We start from the raw sequence: 14,610 nt of genomic DNA, 5'->3' as shown, positions 1-14,610 counted from the left end.
TCTACATAGACGACATTTCTTCTGCCTTTGTAGGATAGAGAGACTGTTTTCGATACATCCTCGGGTCAAAAGAAAAGTTTTTGAAGCAGGTTGCAAGAAAAATATGACAAAATAGCAAGACACAAAACAAATGAAGCTACAGATAGTGACACACATGTACTAATAATAAGGTAACATTAGTCTGACTTGAACATACTATGGTAATGTTTGATTTCACTAATTAAGCAAATCAAGTCAATACAATGTACTGCACATTTTTTTTGTTTTGTCCACCTCCTTCTTGTTGTTTATCGATGAGTGAGTTTAAATTTAGACTGTTTGTCAGACAGGAAATGAGATTGATTTAATTAATTTCCTATCAAGTTACTGGTGAAGAAAGTAGGAGAACAGAATAGGTGCTAGCTATAATAGGGATGTTTTCTTTTTGTTCAAAGAAATTATACATAAAAACCTAAACTGTTGAAACACAGAATTTAGAGTTTCTCCATTTTTCTTTACTTAAAAAGTGAAGCCACTTAACTAATCATACATACTATATTACCAACAAAAGTCTATACTACTCCCAGACAACAATTCTCATATCATCAACTACTCCTTACCAACATGTTAAATCAATTATTAACCAAACATGTAGTTAATTTGGCTTGATCCGGAATGAGCGTCACACTAATGTTTCGTGTGAATTTGGACATGGAATCAATCTTCAAGGAAGGAGTATATATTAAACTATACTCATAATAATCTCAAACAAGTTAAGGTCAAAGTCGATTAATTATTGAACCATGTCCCTCCATTTAAGCTCTTTCAACACAACTAATATTATACAAAACAAACATATGACTAATATTACAAGTTCTGTATATTTGTATAGTTAACAAGATTTACATAACTCGTGTGAGAGACATACATATAACAAGGACAAACTAAAATTGAATAATTACAAGTCACTTAGCAAGCAGCACTGCTGATTTCATAAAAAGACCTAATTAATTAATCATCACTAAGAGAGTACAACACTGAGCATTCTGTCACCATATTTTTAGTTAGCCAGCAAAATACTCTTGGTGTACATGTCTCTGTCTAAACCCTCCCTGAAAAACAAACAGCATCTTCTCCAAAATTAAGGTGCAGCTGCAGCAGCAGTCATGAATTTCGTGGTGATGATGAAAGTTGAATCTGCTACTTAAAAACTTTAATGTAATTTTCATGGTTTTTTTCCTTTTCTGGGAAGTAAACCCGAGATAGGTAGAGAGAAACCGGTCGAACATACATACATCTGCAAAAAAAACAAAAACAAAGAACCTCTTGGCATACATAAATTTAACAAGATTTTAGGTGAACAAGCATACAAATTAAAATGGTTAAAGAAAAAGTCAAGACGACAACAAAAAGGGACACAAACATATATATAAGTGAAAAATTACAAGTGTTGTTGTTTAGCAGCGGAATATTGTTTGAGAGGAATGAAGCCTGGTCCGACGCCTTCACTCTCTTTGTGAAATTTGTTGTGTTTATTCATCGTCATCAAGATATCAATCATGATGATTATGAATAGATAAACAAACATAAGAGAGTGATTGTGTCGAGCCAGACAACATTCCCCTCAAACTCACCACACACATATATATAAATTTCTTCTTCATCGGACCAAAAACTCTACAACCCTAACCCTATTTTTTATTTTTTTTTCAGCCTTTGAGAGGCTTTGAGAAAGAAAGAGAGAGGAGAAAAGTATATGATGATTAGGTACTCAAAAACCCTACGGAGAAAAGGAGACCCAACCCTGCTAATTTATAGGGGGAGATCGATACACCCTCATGCCACCTCACTTTTCATTTTTTTTTTTAAATTATTACTATGGCTAGGTCATTTAATACAAGGAAATAGTAAGTACTTAATTCTCCTCCCACCTATTTTAGTTGTCGTGCTTGCTATGATATGGCCGAATAATTGTTATTTTAAAGAATTCAAATACGATTAATTATTTATTTCAATCTTTATTTTTAACTTAACAAGGAGATGAAGTAATGAAGATTACGGTATTTTGATATGGAGAGAAAAATATGACGAGTAAAATAGAGCGAAAAGAGTGTATGAGTCATGATGGCTGGGTGGTGGTTCAATTTAATTCCTTTGCCACCCTATTTTGTAGAAAACAACACACTTTTCTTGGCTCTATTTTTTGTATGCTTCTATTTTTATATCCCATAACCCCACCACAATTATTTATCTTTATCTTTTGTCACATGAACATTGGAAATAAGAAAATATAGTTGGGTAGAAATAAAGTTGGTAAAATTCAAACTCGTAATAGTCTAAGTATGGATTCAAAATTTTTAAACATAATGCAACCCAAAAAAGAAAGAAGAAGGTATTAAATAGGAGTTTAAGTTTTGTAAATTCTGAGTATTCTACACTATCAGGTAAACTTGACTTGCTATTGCAGGTTATCTAATTTTTTCTTTTTTAATTTTTATGTGAATAATTGGATAACCTGCAATAACAGGTCAAGTTAACTGATAGTGTAGAATATTTTGTGCACTGACAATGCATAAAACTTAAACTCATTAAATAACTCAACATTTAATTAAGTGTATTCTTCTTCTTGTAGAATGGATACGAATAGATAATATTAGATCTATTCTAAAAATATATACATAAAAATTTAATTTAATAGAGAGATCATGAATTCACACACACTGCCCCTAATAAGACCTTCGGCTCAATGAAAACCAACCACACAGAGTACGTAACACCATATAAACGTTACCAAAATTTCAATAAATAATAAACTCTTATCCGTTATTCCTAACTTGCAAAACTAGCTTGGTTACGTTCAATAATAACAAAATTTAATGGTCGAACTCATTAACTTTAATTGATGAATCCGCCTTTATTTATAGTACGATAGGATAGAATGCTGATTTTCGAATGACTAATAAAAAATATAAACATTATTAATGCATCTCTTTTTTTCAAATTTAATTTATTTTCAGAAGCTTAATCTCCTGACTTCTATTTAACTGTTCTTTGAATATGTGCATGAGTCACCACATTGTCATCTTCTGAAACGTAGACAGATTCTTAAAAGATACTCCCTCGTTCCAATTTTATACTCCCTCCGTCCCATTTTACTCGTCCTAATTTGATATTGCACATTGATTAAAAAAAAATAATTAATAACATGATTATTTTACCATAGTACCTCTATTACATAATGTTTGCATTTTAATTTAGAGAAAAAAACAATTAATACTAAGGGTAAAAAAGAAAAAAAAATTATCTTGTCTTGATTAATGAAAGATTAAAATGAGAAATCAAATTAGAAAATTTGGGATGAGTAAAATGGAACGGAGGGAGTAGATCGATAGTTTGACTATAAATCTCTTATTAAGTACTCCCGCCGTTTTGTATTAGTTGAACCCTATATATGAACTTGACACACCTATTAAATATTAATAAATAGAGATTTATTTTTCATATTTATGCTTGTACGCCTTTTAAAATGCAATAATTAATGTAATGATTAAACATTGAAATTTAGTACATATTACTCCATCCCATGCATTACTTCTAGAACAATGAGTATTTATAATTGAAATAGGTAATAATCATTTAATTTTGATTTTGAGAATTGAGATTATTTATGTGCCATTCAACAATGTTAAAAACTATGGATGTATTTAGTATTCCTATCAAGGGTATAAAATGAAAAACATATTTATAAAATACTCTTGATTTCAAAACTTAGACAACTAAATTAAAACAAATATTTTTTAAAACAAAGCCTCCGTTTAGTATAAAAAATAGCTTAAAGAATTAAATTGTTTTTAATAGAAAACTTGACATTCTTTTTTAACATACTAAAGTGAAAAGTATGTCATATGAATTGAAAACTCAAAACAATAATATACATAGAGTATTAGCTCTTAGTTTAATTTTTCCAACAAATTTTGTAGACAGAATCATTGTATTTCTCTTTTTCTTTTAAGTGAGAACAAATTTTGCTAGACTCTCTCATAAAATAATACAGTCAAATCACTTAATAGCAATATTGTAAACACGTAATTTTTTATCCTCCCAAATTTAATATATATATATATATATTTTCGATATTAAATATTTATATTTGATCCGACATTATTTTAATTCTTATTTCATTTTTAATAAGTTTTAGTTGAAATTAAATAAATAAATTTACATTTTTGAGATTATTTTTTTTAATAAAAAAATCAAAAATATTTTTTTCTCTTAATTTTGATAAATAAGTTAGTAATTTTAATATTTTTAACTATATTTTATTTTAGGATAATTATAAAATTTTCTTGCATATTTTATTAATCTATAAACATAATTAATTAATATTTTACTATTATTTTATCTTTTATTTTATTTTTTAATCTTATCTTTTTCTTAAAAAAAAAAACCTTATTCTAATAAACTACTCAACCTCCCTCAATCCTATCTTGACCTAACTGTTTCTCTCTCCCCTTTTTAAGGAACTCCCTCAACCTCCAGAAAAAAACCTATGTACATTATTCCTATAAAGAGACCAGCAGACACTGAGAATAAAAAAACAGAATACAGAGAGAAAAACAAACAGTGAAAAAAACCCAGAGAGAACATTGGAGAAGAGACAGAAAAAGAAAACAACACTAAAAAAAAAAAAACATCAAACACGGAGAAAAGAGTGTAAAGTTGAATTTGGATTTTCATTCGAATTTTCGGTGACGAGATTCGAGTTTCTACTTTAGTTTATCAACAGGTTCTTATTAAATTCATACTATTTATTTTTATAAGTTTCGTTGTGAAGTGAATTATGAATGAAGTTAGTAGAATGACCTTTTATATTATTTTGTGTGCCTAATTTATTACTATTATGTAGTTCATGCTCTAGATTTTATTTATACTCGTTTGTCGTCGATTCTAAATCATCTTAATTAAATTAGTTTTAAATTTTAACTGAGATAATTTTTTTAAGATTTATAGTGTTAAAATATGTAAAGAATTGTTGTCTAAAAAAAGGATGTAAAAATTATGTTTGATTCATATGTTAAGTAAAGCATAATTGTATTGCAAGCCATAACACGTGATTCATGCATGCTTGTAAAAAAAAAAAAAGAAGGTAAAAATACATCATACAGCATACACCTATACACACACAATACAAAAAAAAAAATACCACACAATAGAAAACAAAGAAGGGAAGAAAAGATAAGGAATTATGCTTCAAAATGTTTAAATAATAAATTTAGAGAATTATAATGAAATTGACATAGTATGAATAATTTTATATATATTTTTTTACTTTTTGTTTTATTTTATTTATTTTATTCAATGTCATTAACAAATTTGAGAATTATTTTATTAAACTTATTAATTAATCACTTTAAATGAATTGTGCTTAAATTTATTATTGAAGTTAGATAATATTTTTGATAGGTCCAATTGTCACGATTTTATAAGAAAGAAATAAAGCCTATAAATGCTAAATAAATTTCTTAACCACATTTGAATTTTCGTCTCAATTCAGAATGCGGCGTACGTATCTTTTTGAGATATTTAAATTTCAAGGATGCAATAATGCACCTTGACAAATATTTTTCTAAAAATTACTTTCATCGATTTAATATAAAATATATAGACAGTTTTGCTATAATAAAAATCAGTGATTTAGACCTTCAAACACAATTTATAAAATTAGTTTAAGTCAAGATAAGTCAATAAAAGCGACCGTATTAGAACCACGGAACTCGAGGGGTGCCTCACACCTTCCCCTCGATCAACAGAATTTCTTACCCGGTCTTCTGTTTTCGCAAACCATAATAAAGAGTCATTTCCTTTTGATTAGGGATTCATAAAGGTGACTTGGAACACCACAACTCAATTTCAAGTGGCGACTCTATAATTAAATTAATCCCTATTCAATATCGTCACTTTATTTAGAAAATCCTTCGACCTCGATCCTCCAGGCGAAAAAGAGGTGTGACAAATATTGTGTATTTTCTAACCAGGTCAAGCTTCACAATTGGACGATCACTTCGAGATAGCTTGTCACTAATAATTCAACAAAAGATACTACTCTATAATATAACATACTATGAAAGATTAAAAGTATAATCTGGTGCAACAAAGTTTTTATTATGTGCAGGATCCAGAAAAGAATTATACTATAAAGGTCAATTGTATACACGCAACTTTACATTTTTGTTGGAGATTATTTTCAGAGCTTGAACCAATAACTTTCTGGTCACGTAGCAATAACTTTACTAGTTGCTTTAATGCTTCCTTTCATAACATGAAAGATTGATTTCACAAAAAAAGGTGATTGTTACAATTCAATGTTTTTCTTAAAAGAATAATTGTTGCATTGAGGTCAGGTGTACATATCCGTCATTTGTTGAATAGAGTAAAGAACTCTCCTTCACCCTAAAAACAATTGAAGTTTAAATAGAATCAATAAGACAAGACAACAAATAATTGAAGTTTTCCTTCATTGTTTTTATTTATTTTTTTGGTTAAAATTTTTCTTTGAATAAAATAAATAAGACAAGAAAAAGACAGAGAATTCAACATATATATTTTTTGGAGAAGAGGGAAGGTCAAAATATAATGAAATTTCCTTTTCAACATGTAAAAGGAAGCATAAATAGAATTCTTGAATTAGAAAATGTCAATACGTAAGCTCTTTTGCACTGCAATTCCACAAATACAAGCAATCTCCCTTCTCCAATAATTTTTTTTTTAACAAAAAGAAAAAAGACAAAAATTTGTTTTTGATTTCCCACAAAAAAATAAAATGATTCGGGTTATTGTCAGCGGTAGCGGAGGACCCGGAACTCCAAAATCCAATTACGATTCTATCAAAACCCCAACATTTCCCCACTCGCACCTTAAGTGCATGAGCGTCACGCGCTGAGAGGGTACTGGTCTTTATTAATGACCCGACTGGATGACCCGTGAACCCGAATTAAATAGAGGTTGTACCCACACCCAACAACCTTATGTTTAGAATTCAGAGACTAGTTATAAATAGTGGGGCCCAAGGCATAGACCAGACAAAGGGTGGGGGTGGGGGTGGGGGTGGGGGTGAGGGGACCCAATATGAAAATAGGAGTAATAATGAGTTAATGATAAGAGGTGTCGCTCTCCTTTTGCCAGACTTTTTTACGACAGCTCATGACTACCATTTAATTCCCCTTTGCAACAATTTTGAAAAAAAAAAAAAAATAGTATTAAAAACAATTAAAAAATTCAACATGAGAAATGGAATTAAGTATTAACTATAGTAGTTTATAAATATAAAACATTATGTAAGCCATGTGTAATTTCAAAAATAAGATTTGGGGAGCATAAAATGTAAAATTATATCTGCAAAGACAGGCTAAAGAAACGATTTTAAAAAAATTTAACTGTTCCAAGAAAATAAGAAGGAAGAAGAGACAAAAATAGCAATGTGCAAAAGAAAGGACATGATATCTAAATCATACTACTACCGAAAGTACGACAACCCTCAATTATACCTAAGTTTGTCAACGGGGTCGAGCCAGGTCAACCCAAATTCAGCCCGTTTTTTTTATCGGTTTGTGGGCCTATCCAATTTCTGGTCTGTGTAAATGGGTCGGTCCGATTCCGGACCCAACAGTAATTTCCCAAAAAATAAATTAGAACCGTCCCATTAAAGATTTACGGGTCAAACCCGATCAAAACTGATCAAAAATAAAAGAAAAAACGAAATTAAAAGTTTTTTTTTCAATATACACTATATATACCCACCTATATATATATTTTAAATACGTTAAACAATATACACACAATATATATACACTATATATATACTACATTAGAAAACATATACATATGAATACGGCGCTACGTTAAATATATATACTACTTTAAAGTGTATACAAAATATGTACACATATATACGTACGATATAATATATGTACTACTTTAAATAATATACATACAACATACATACACTATATATATACTACTTTTGAAAATTTGAATACATAATTACATATACACATGTATACATTAAATATATATACTACTTTAGAGTCTATCGAAAATATATACATATATATACATACCATACCATATATGTACTACTTTAAACAATATACATACAACATATATTCACTATATACATACTACTTTAGAAAACATATACACATGTATACGTACCATACAATATATATACTACATTAAATAATATACATACAACATATATACACTATATACATACTACTTTAGAAAACATATACACATGTATACGTTAAATATATACTATTTTACAGTCTATTGTAAATATATACACATATATACGTACCATACAATATATGTACTACTTTAAATAATATATACACATCATATATACACTATATACATACTACTTTATAAAATATATATACATGTATACGTTAAATATATACTACTTTAAAGTTTATTGAAAATATATACACATATATACGTACCATACAATATATGTAGTACTTTAAATAATATACATACAATATATATATACACTATATACATACTACTTTAGAAACATATACACATGTATACATTAAATATATATTACTTTAGAGTCTATTAAAAATATATACACATATATACGTACCACACATTATATGCATACTGCTTTAGAAAATATATACCACACAATATATGCATACTGCTTTAGAAAATATATACACATATAACATATAGTCATAAATTAGTATTAAAACTAAGTATTTAATTCAAACTAGAAATTCAATTTAAATGAAAAAAATTATAAAGTAAGGAGTGAATGAATGTTGTATTTTATTGATTGCAAACGATCCAAAATTTATAATTTACATGAATGAAAAATCTACAAATTTTTTTGTATCATTTGTTCCAACTTATTCATGCTAATATTAACGAGAACTGACATAGGATAGTTCAAATCAATGGGGGCAAAACCATGCATTGGACTTGATTATGCTGAGTTCTCTCTTTAAGTCATAATTTCTTCAAGATTCTGTTCGTCTTTCGACTCCACCTCTATTCCTTGATTTCTTCGTTCCGCTCTAATCCAATCTCCGAGGCAAACTAGAACATTCATAGCATTGCTCCCCAATGAGTGTTGGTTGTCCCCAAGTTGTTATCGTCCCTGACCAAAAGCACTCTCCAATGCAACGGTTGACATTGGAACATTCAATATATCTCTAGCTAATCTTGAAAGCACAGGATATTATCTTTCATTATTCTTCCACCAATCCAACGCATTGATCCATCGTCTACGATCCTCTATCGGCGTTCAAATATAATACTTAAACTCTTTTCGAGAAGTTGTTGTGTAAGTTCCCGCCTCAATTGTTTCATAAATTTAAATCATAAAAATAATCAGGAAAACCACTATGTGCTGCTTTTTTAGAAGATGATGGCCCCTCGGGAGCATGAGGAGCGACAGTTGGAGTGATATTTGTCGGTACAAATACATCAAGTAAATCGACATCATGATTATATAATTTTTTTAAGTAAATGTTCGCATCACCTATAGCCATAAACAAATCTGGTTGTTCTTGTTCTTCATCATCAGAATCATTGTTAGTATTTATCTCTAAGTTAGAATAAATAAGAGTACTAAAGTGGCACATATTAGTAAATTTCATACATGGATTTAATATAGCACCAACCAAGTAAATAGGGAGAATCGGGAAAAATTATTTTTTAAATCTAGTAAACATAACACTAACAGCTTCTTTGTAACCTTCTTTATTCTTAAATTCTTTGAGCAAACCAGAAATATCAGCTAAATATACTAAAATATTACAAACAGTAGGATAATAAGCACCGAAAAATTCAACCGTAGCTATATAATTTTTTTTCAAAAACTTAACAAAATCATCAATTGCAGCTCAATCAGAATCATTTAGCATACATTCAGCCGAATTAGCAAATGAACCACAAAATTGGTTAAAAATCAATGTAATAGGAACTTTATAAGCAAAACAAGTTTTTAAATAATCATACATAGTATTCCATCTAGTATCACATTCTTCAGGCATAAATATCGACGTAAGTCCATTTTGTTCACATTTAACTTTAAATTTTCTAATTCTTTTTTTTTTTTTTCAATTATTTCCTTGAATAAAGCCAACAACAAACTGAATTTTTTCAATATAAAGCCCAAAAAATTCAAGATCATCTCTTACAATTAAATTATATATATGACAAGCACACCTAACATGAAATATTTCAGGTAACAGCGGAGAGAGAACATTTTTTAACTTTTCAATAGCAGTGTTGTTGTTAGAAGCATTATCAAAAGCAATACATATAACTTTTCTTTTAATACCATAAAATTCTGCAACTTTACTAATAGATTCCGCAATAAATTCTCCAATATGTCTGCGATCTTCATCATACAAAAAAAACTAGAATACATTTTTGCATAGCTAAATTATTATCTACCCAGTGACAAGTAATGGTTAAATAATCATTTTTATTAACAGCACGACTAAGATCAGAAGTTAGAGTCATCCTACATTGAATATTTTTTTAACAATGTAGTTAAATAATAAATGTATTGTGAGTAAAGTCTAAAAATATCGGCCCGACAAGTACTTCTAGGAATATCATTAAACATAGGATTACAAAATTGCTTGAATATAATGAATAAAAGCATCCGAAGAAGGAAAAGTGAAAGGCAAACAACCCACAACTACCATTTTTGTTATTTCTTCCCGATCCCTCAATTTATTATAATTCTTAATTACCTGATCGGTTGCTGGGTCCATTCTAGTTTGTGTTGGCCCACTAACAGCCTCACCACCATGTGCAATAAATAACCCTCTTTGGTGATTATCTCTTATATGTCTCATTAACGTACATGTACCCCCTTGATTGCCTTATCTTTTATGCTCATATACTTGTTGGCAAATATTGCATTGCACCTTAGTTTTTTCTTCTATACGTGTAAAAAAATTTCATGCAATACCAGTTGGTCTACGAGCTCTTGGAGCACGAGGAGGACGGGGAGGGCGATTAACCAATTCAGATCTAATATTAACATTTTCTACTGCGGGTGTCTCACTAATATTTTCATCATCTTCATCTAAATTAACCACATCTATTTCATTTTCTTCTTTTATACCGTAAATTTCCTGAGCTTCTAAATAATCTATATCGTGAGCACCTATACCTACGTCTTCCTTACAAAATTGACTAAGCGGTACCTGAGGCACACGGGTATATCTACTATTTGAACTACCTCTACCGTCAGTAATTCACTTTTTACTACCACTACTACTTTCGGGATAAATTTTTTTGACATTTTTACCAAGGTTTCTTAATTTATCCATAATATAAATCAAACTAAAAAAAAATTAAAATACACAAAAATAATAAAATTAAATATTCAACAATTAATACAGTAATTAAAAGTAAGAGATGGAACGACAATATCAAATTTTGAAAGTATCCAAAAGTTGCGACTTTAGAAACTTCCACTCGTACTCTGTAATCACAAAATTAAAAAATAAAATTGAGCACTTTAGGAGATATATAGAATATTTGAGAGAGAATGAGATTTGAGAGAATGAAAATTGTGTGAAAAATAATTTGAAAGTGTAGGGTATTTATAGCAATTTTTTTGAATTTTAAAAAATATTTTAAATCAATTTTTTATTTTTAGGAAATTGGGCCAACTAGCCGTTTGAGGCTCCAAACGACTATATAGCTGTTGGGCCCAACGGCTAGTTGGCCCAAAATCGGATTTTTCCAGTTTTTTTTTTTAAAAAAAAATTAAATCGGGCCAGATAACCGACGGGCCAAGACCGGTTTGGATCCGGGTCGGATTAATCGGGCCCAACAATAACAATAATTATAATTATTTTTCAATCATAAATAAATTGGGTAGGATTATATACTCCCTCCATTTCAAAGTCGCAGGACTTTTTGACTTTACATTTTTCTTAAAAGAGGTTTATTTACTAGATTAGCCTTATTAATTATGTCTTAGAGTATATACGATCAAACCTTTCTATAACGTCACCTCGTTATAACGACATTTCACTATAACAACCTGATTTTCTTCAGAATTAATTTTTCATGTTATATTTAACTTTTCTATAATGACATTCTATCTACAACAACAATGAAGTTTATTATAACGGCACACTCTTTGAAAAATTACCTCTCTATAACAACATACTCAAATCTCATGTTATAATATATTCTGTAAGAAATATATTACATATAAAATAAAATACCAAAATAGTTATGATAATCACCATTAATGTCATGCGCACAGTAAATTTCAAGTAGGAACATCTAATTTAAAGAGAAAACAATGTATTTAAATGGTGTACATCAGTTATTTCATAATTTCACGAAGAAAAAACTACTTATTTTCCTTTTCTATATTCATGTTATATATATATATATATATATATATATATATATATATAACAGGACATTTCTATAACAACCATAAAATTTTCGGACAGACATTGCTATACTATAGAGAGGTTTGACTGTATATTTTATTTAGTCATTTAATAATAAGGGTAGTATTGAAAGAATATAATAATATTCTCTTGATTTCATAAAAGGAATAACTAAATTCAAACAAACATTTTAAAAAAAAGAATCAACTATTTTGAAAGGAAAAAAAGTATATTTCTCTATGTAAATTTGACTTGGACCAAGGAAGTAAAATATACTCACCAACTTTACGTACTTATTTTCTTGCAATGCCAATTGTGCTGTCTCCTACGTTCCTTAAAAGGAAATATTATATGGATAACCTATTTCTAAGTTCTACTCGTAACTTATTTAGGCTATTAAAAAGTTTCAAAGCTTTAAATTCAAAAATCAGATATGTCAATTTTGAGGTAGTTTGGTGAAGAAAGAGTCAATTTTAGTTGGAATATCCAATTGAAACTTGAAGAGGGAGATTGAGGAATAAGTTTATGTATTTTGTATGTTGGGTTTAATGTTATTGTATCTTTAATAATGTATTAATGTAGACATGCATTATCATACATACATGAGATACACAAACTATATAAAATGAATACAACATAATTGTATGTTTTTTGTATGTCAATAAATATTTTGTAAAAGATTGTAGTTACTTTTGAAAAACTGGTGATACAACTAAACCATATAATTTCACCCCTAATATTGAATCTCTAAGTTAAAAACCCTCCTTTATTAAGGGAAAAGGACATTGTATAGCCTTTTTAAAAAATAATAGCCCAAGTTTGGGCATATGGACACATAATATCCTGTCGGCAAAAGAAATGTCACTTTATGACCATTGAGCCATGTGTCATCTTCAGCCCTTCCCTTGGCCATTCGGCCCTTTAGTCATTTTTTTTTTGCTACAAAATTTTTGACTGAAAAACATTTTACTTTTTTTATTGGAAAAAAATAATAATTAAATATAATTATATAAAAACAGTATAATTGTTATATAAATATGTATCTATATAAGATATATGTATAGTTCTATAAAATATATATATGTATAAAATATATATATAAAAAAAATTGTATAAAATGTGTATAGAAATTTATAGTTGATGTATAAAATACACATTCGAATCATAATGACAGCTAAAGGTTGTATAGAATGTGTATAAAAACTGTATAATTATTGTATAAAATGTGTATAGAAACTATACATATATATATATATATAAGGTGCATAGAAACTGTATCATTGTTGTATAAAATCTCTATATGTATAAAATGTGTATAGAAACTGTATAAGTGCTGTATAAAATGTTTAAAATTGTATAATTTCTGTATAAAACGAGTATCAAAATTTTATATATAAGGCATATAGAAACTGTATCATTGTTGTATAAAATGTGTATAGAAACTGTATAATAATTGTATAAAACATGTATCTAAATAAGTGTCAAGATATAGGGGATGTATCAATATGGTTATAGGGATTGTATCGATATGGTATAATGATTGTATCAATATGGTATAGTATAAGAATTTTTTTTGTCTATGATGTGTGTAGTACACGATGTACATAGAAACTATATCATTGTTGTATAAAAATATTTATATCACTATTATATTATGTTGTTTATATGTAGATATGTATTCTATTGTTCCACAATAATACAATTGAGAAAATATTTTTTTTAAAAAAAACAAAGAGCTACAAAAATAAAATCCTATACTGAAACCTCAAAACACACCCAATTTCAGACAAAACTCAATTCCAATTGGAGCTGTTGTTGTTGTTTGCATGAATGAGCAAATGAAAAGAATTTAATTGGTGTTCATGATTAATTGGAGAAGAAAGTCAATTGTGGGTGCATGTTCATGATGATGTTTACTAAAATTAAAAATTAATAGAAAGTTTTTTTTTTTAAAGGAAGCAACGAATTAAAAATACAAAATCACAAAAAAAAAAAAAAAAAGAAGAAGAAGAAGGAAAAGTCAAAGAAAGCTGCGCAACTACCAAAATGGCTAAGAAATGGAATTTGAATTCAAGGGCTATTTTGGCCCGACAGGCCATTTTTGTCCTTCTCCCATTTATTAACTCAAAGCCACTTAACTCGTCCAAATTCAACTCATCTAAAAGTTGAGATAATTTGGGCTTAGTAT

General features: G+C 28.6%; 1 long non-coding RNA gene across 1 annotated transcript; it reads right to left on the bottom strand.

Annotated features, from left to right (window-relative positions):
* Nucleotides 1-752: 752 nt before the first annotated feature.
* Nucleotides 753-1,747, bottom strand: LOC124886458. Its single transcript, XR_007043654.1, has 2 exons — nt 1,649-1,747; nt 753-1,276 (listed from the first exon to the last, which is right to left on the bottom strand). It is a non-coding gene; the product is annotated as an uncharacterized LOC124886458 (long non-coding RNA).
* Between the last annotated feature and the right edge of the window lie 12,863 nt (nt 1,748-14,610).

Source organism: Capsicum annuum, chromosome 8 (assembly GCF_002878395.1).
Source record: "Capsicum annuum cultivar UCD-10X-F1 chromosome 8, UCD10Xv1.1, whole genome shotgun sequence".
NCBI lineage: Eukaryota > Viridiplantae > Streptophyta > Magnoliopsida > Solanales > Solanaceae > Capsicum > Capsicum annuum.
This window is presented reverse-complemented; position numbering and strand designations above follow the sequence as displayed.